Source organism: Lolium perenne, chromosome 6, assembly GCF_019359855.2.
Source record: "Lolium perenne isolate Kyuss_39 chromosome 6, Kyuss_2.0, whole genome shotgun sequence".
Classification (NCBI taxonomy): Eukaryota; Viridiplantae; Streptophyta; class Magnoliopsida; order Poales; family Poaceae; genus Lolium; species Lolium perenne.
In genome coordinates this window covers 26,814,519-26,820,557 of record NC_067249.2, presented here as the reverse complement: position 1 = coordinate 26,820,557, position 6,039 = coordinate 26,814,519, and positions in this window count along the sequence as shown.

Sequence of the window (6,039 nt, the reverse complement as noted above, 5' to 3'; positions counted from 1 at the left end):
ATTTCTATCTTTGTCGAAGTTATTTCATCGCTGTTAACAGTCGTATTTTTTTCCTGCCTTGTGGGTCCACTGTTTCCACCATGTTGACTCGTCGTGCGAGTGGGGGACACACGTCCTCCGCTTTTTCTGGCACACGTACCATAACTCCTCCACTGTAAAATACTGTTTTACCCTTGCTCCTACGTGGCTATCATCTGCTGCACAATTTTTCCATCGAACGGTCCGCCGTTTCGCCGCCCCTCTATATAAGATCCCCTTCTTCTTCGTTGAACACTTCCGCTCGCGCCATTGCTGTACACCCTTCTGCAAATCCTCCTGCGCTCCCCCCATTCTCTGAGCTCTGCACTCCTGCGCCATTGTGAATGCCTCCGCGCCGCTTGACCAGACACAGCACACCAAAATCCTCCATGGCCGCCACGGATCTGGGAACCGCAGAGTGGGAAAGATCCAAGCTTTCCGCTCAGGACATCAACCTCCTCAAGAAGCTAGGGCTCAACAAGAAGCCCAATGCACTGCGCTTTCCTCATGAGGAGAGCTACCCAACCCCTCCAATGGGTTACCGGGTAAGTTTCATCGACCATCTCATCCGCGGTCTTTCCGCCCCCATTCATCCTTTTCTCCGTGGACTCCTTTTCGTTTACGGTTTGCAGCTTCACCACTTGACCCCCAATTCTATCCTCCATATTTCCATCTTCATCACCCTCTGCGAAGCCTTCCTTGGCGTCCAGCCTAACTGGGCGCTATGGAAGCGCATTTTCTTCTGTCGCCGCAATGGCTCTCCCAACGTCGCCTACAATATAGGCGGCGTTGTAATTTCTGTTCGCCCCACTGTCGACTACTTCGACGTCAAGCTTCCTGATTCAGTTCAAGGATGGCGCAAGAAGTGGCTGTATATTCAAGAGGAAAACAAAGGGTGTGCTGAAGACAACATCCCTCCTTTTGATGGTGCCGAAAGAATTCTTCGCCGCCGCTCCTGGGACGCAGAGGCTACCGAAGAAGAAAGAACTGCGACTGGAGCCCTGATGGCTCGCATCCACGAGTTGCAAAATACTCGTGGCAAAGAATTATCAGGCGTCCAAATCACAGCCTATTTTCTAAGGACCAGAGTGCAGCCTCTTCAAGCTCGCAAACGCCCTCTCTGGAAGTATTCTGGCGACACAGACTCTGATCGGTTGTCGACGGATTTAGAGGTCAAGGATTTAGAAAAACTTGTCCGAAAAATCTCGTCTCTCAGCAAAAAAGATCCTGTCCCTTCTTCTTGCCGCGTGAAACCATTCAGCGCCACCAATCCACTTCCCAAGGTTATCTTCGTCGCTTGGTTTGCTATTGGTTTGCTATCTATATTTTTTCCTTGTCGACTTTTTTAACATCCTCCTCTGCTTTTTCCCTTTATAGAACCATCCAAACCTCGTCCCGCTCCCTCCCCTTCCTGAAGGTGGAGAAGTCGAGGAAAGGGCTATCCTCACCGATGGCAACCAAGACGCCCCCTCTTTTGTAAATGAACCCGTGGATTCTCAAAAATCTGCGGGTTCCTCTGAAAAGGAAGCTGCCTCCGAGGGTACTACGTCGGCACAATCTCCTCCTCCTGCTGTTTCTCCAAGGAACAAAAGGAAAAGGACTGACGCCGAAGATTCCGGCACTTCCAAAGCCGAAGACGTTGATCCTTCACGTCAGAAGGCAGGTTATGATCCGTACCTTGGATCCCTCATCAGCTCGTAAGTTTTTTTTTATTTCTCCTTATCTTTGTACTCGAAGTTTTTTGTCTATCTTGCTTTTTATGCTGTCGCCCTTTATTCGTAGTGATGATGAGGAAGAACCACCAACTCTTGACGTGGCTGCTCGAACGAGCTCGTCACGTACTTTAGTTGTTTCGGAGACGCCAGCTGAAGGAGAGAAATCCTCGCCTCCTCAACTGAATGTTGGCGCTCCTACTCCACCTTCGAGCCCTCTTGTCCCTTCACCAAAAAGGACAAGGGTAGAAACGATCGTGGAGCCTACCCTTGAATTGGGTAGCTCCTCCAATTCTTTCTTGGATGACGTAAGTTCTGAATTTGCTCATCTATATTTCCTCTTGGTTCCTTCTTTTGTGTTTTTATATTTTCTCATACCGACGTTTTCTTTCTTTGTCTTTCTTTGACAGCCTATGGTCAAAGAGCTTCTTCGTATCGGTGCCCAATTTGTTGGGTACTGTGAATATGCTAGCCAAGCTGAAGGTAATATATTTTTTCCATTGGCCCTTGCTTTATGACTTCTTGCCCATAGTTTGTCGCGATTTTGACGTACCTTTACTATTTTGACAGAAAAACTTGCAGAAGCCAACAAACTTGTTGACACTCTTACTCAAAAATTTGAGCAGAGTGAAATGGCTCGCAAAAAGGCTGAACTCGACGCTAGCCAAGCTAGAACGGAGGCTGCAGAGGCTACAGCCAAAGCTGCAGATGCCGAAGCTGCTTTGAATGAGCACAAGGTCCCTCAAGCTTCTCGCGAAAAGGCGATCACTAAACGCTTGATCGCGCAGAATCGGCGCTTTGTTGGTAACTTTATCGTACCCTTCTATCTTTTTTCCTTTTGTAGTATTAATTTTTCTTCCTGCTGTCGATCAATGTGTATTTTTCTCGGCAGCCAAAACAAACCAAGAATTTGAGCTTGAAGATCCCGACGATGATCCTCTTCTGGACGCACTCTCTTTCCTTGAATTTCACGGGACTGAAGTTCGCGAAGGCATAGAACATGCTGACGCGGGTTTATCAAAGCTATTCCCCTACTTCTTCCCCAAGAAAGAGGAGCCGAAGACTTTTCTTGCTCTTGCCAAAGAATTTGATTCGTCGGAAGATCTTGGCCTGAAGATGCGCCAAGAAAACATGAAAGTTGCTGTCGAAAGCACTGTTGCCTTGGTCGCAGACAGCCAACAAACTGTCGACTGGACGAAAGTTGGCGCCACCGAGCAAATAGAACAAACGAAGTGGCGTTCGTTGATTAAGGCAGCCAAGCCCAACGCGAAGAAAGTCTTGGCCTATCTCGGGATCAAGCCGGCTTCAACTCCTAGCTCATCAAGGCCGGAGGTCTAGTCAAATGCTTCTTTTTTTTTCTTTTTTTTTCTGCTTTTGACTTTGTCGCCAAAGTAGTTTTTTGGCGACAACTATCCTACTAGTTCCACTTGTAATGCCTTGTAAATATGCTGAAAGATTAATGAAGACTCTATCTTGCTCGTTGTTTGATATCGCCTTTTTGTTAAATTTCAGTTGGTGTTTGATAACTATACTCCGTCTCCTGCTCCTCCCGACGTCTTGCCTTCTCCTTCTTGCTCAAGAAAAAATCTTACTAGTGCCGAACCTGTCGAAGATTCCTTGTCACAAGAATTGGATGAACTTCGGCAGCAACTTTAGTACGCGAAGAGACAAACGCTTGTGATGATGGAGCAGTCCCGTAAGGCCACTGAAGCCGAAAAAATTGCGCTTCAACGGGCTCGAGAGGCCGTGGCCGATAAGGACGCTGCCGTTTCTGAAGCCAAAAAGGCGACTTCTCGAGAGAATTCCATGCTCGAGTTAATGAATGAGGCCGATGCCGATATATCTGGTATTTTTCCGTTGAACCAAAACTCCTTCTCCCTGTACGTTGTATCCCTCCTGTTTTTTGAGATCTATCATTGAATAGGTTCCTGGCTTGATTCTGCTGCTGAGGATGATAGGGTAGATACAAGGACCAACTTGCTTGTCAATCTCTCCCTTGACCATGGCTGTTTGTTCTGGGCCACTCCCGAAAGGACCCGACAAATTGTCAGATTTCAAGACCGCGCCTCCCAAGTTCGCGATTTCCTGGATTTCTGTACTAGGACCTTGTCGTTGGTTTATAAGACAATGTTTCCTCGTAATGAGACACCCGATACTCTTCTTGGCTTGATGGAGAAGTTTAAAGATGCCTCGAAGATCCATGACTTTATTAGGGCGCAGCTTTCTGCTGGCACCAGATTTGCTATGATTATGATCAAGATCTGCCACCCGAAGTTTGATATGAACCAGATTATCCCCAAGTGCTTGGCGAAGATGGCGAAAAAGAAACGGGATGTTAGCAGAATTGATGATTATGTAACTCCTGTGGCCGAAGCTATGATGGATGAACTTCTTCGGATGGATTCTGAATTCTTCGTGAGAGGCAGCTACTCTGAGCATAGCACTCGCTCTTCAAATCGACTGAGCATAGATAACATACTAGGTCATCATTAATTTTTTTCCTTGATTTTTTCTCAGAACTCTTTTGTATATTGTACTCATGTTCTATATTGTATAACTGATAAACTAATTTTCTTCGTTGGTACCTCAAGTGTCCTGGTGTCGACTTTATTTATTGTATGCGCGAGGTTTTTAAACCAAAGCGTCAGGACTTGTATTTATCATGCTATATTTGCGGGTACTAGCCCCCGTGCCTTGCGTGATTGCCATTTTGTTTTTGTTTCGCGACGTATTTTATACCAAGACGAGATATTGTCAGGAATATATTTTGCAAGTCTGAGGCGTAAGCCCCCGAGCCTGCCGAAGAAATGTATGTCTCAACTATCTTTGCTATATTGCAGCACCGCGAGCCCGCCTCGTTAAAAACCTTTCTCGGCCCCACTCGGTGCCCCGAAAAAGGAAAAGACTGCATCTGAAAACTCGCGGGCGTTTCAGTACATTGAAGTTTTACAAGCACTATATTTCAACTCTAGGCGTAGAACCGCCTGAGTTGCGCCACGTTCCAGGGGTTGGGCTCCTCCACCCCTGTCTTCTTGTTCTTTATCCTGTATGCTCCTCCTCCAATTACTTCTGTGACGATGTAAGGTCCAAGCCATGGTGACTCGAGCTTTTCATGACTTTTTTGCGTGAGCCGAAGAACTAAGTCTCCCACCTGAAAGGATCTTGGCCGCAAACGTCGACTGTGGTAATTCTTCAAGTCCTGTTGATATTTTGTTACTCGGGAGAGTACCTCATCTCTAGCCTCGTCGAGTGCATCGACGTCATCGTCTAGTGCTTTTTTCGACACCTCTTCGTCATATTCCACGACTCGTGGAGAATCGTGCTCTACCTCGATTGGTAGTACTGCTTCCGCTCCATGGACCAAGAAGAACGGAGTATCTTGTGTCGTTGTGTTTGGTGTTGTTCGTATGCTCCATAATACACTGGGCAGCTCCTCTGGCCAAGTGTATCGAGCTTTCTCCAGTGGTGCTAGTAAGCGTTTCTTGATTCCGTTGCAGATTATTCCATTGGCTTTCTCGACTTGACCGTTGGTTTGCGGGTGTGCAACCGACGCAAAGTTTAGCTTGATACCCACTTCTTCGCAATAATCCTTGAACTCATTGGATGTGAAGTTACTGCCGTTGTCCGTGACGATGCTGTGAGGCACTCCAAACCTGAAGACGAGACTTTTTACGAATTTAACTGCGGATGCTCCGTCTGGTGAGTTTATCGGCTTCGCTTCTATCCACTTTGTGAATTTGTCGACAGCTACCAGCATATACTCTTTTCCTCCTGGCCAAGACTTGTGTAACTTGCCCACCATATCAAGGCCCCATTGAGCAAAAGGCCAAGACAGAGGTATTGGCATCAGTTCTGCTGCTGGAGAGTGAGGTTTTGCGGCAAACCTCTGGCACGCATCACAGGTTCGTACTATCTCCTTTGCGTCCTCTATCGCTGTCAACCAGTAAAATCCAGCTCGAAAGACTTTTGCAGCAATAGCTCGGCTACTCGCGTGGTGACCGCAAATTCCTTCGTGTACATCCTTCAAGATCATCCTTCCTTCCTCGGGTGTGACGCACCTTTGTAGTACTCCCGAAATACTTCGCTTGTATAGCTCCCCTTTGACCACAGTAAAAGCTTTTGATCGTCTAATAACTCGCCTTGCTTCAACTGGATCGTCGGGTATTTTCTTCTTCATGATGTATGCTATGTACGTCTGCATCCATGGTACCTGTATCATCATGACCAAGTCCTGATCCTCTTCTTCTTCCTCTTGCTCTTCCTTGGTAGCCCCCGTGGGTTTCTTCTCCTTCTTTTTTGGTTTTGTCGA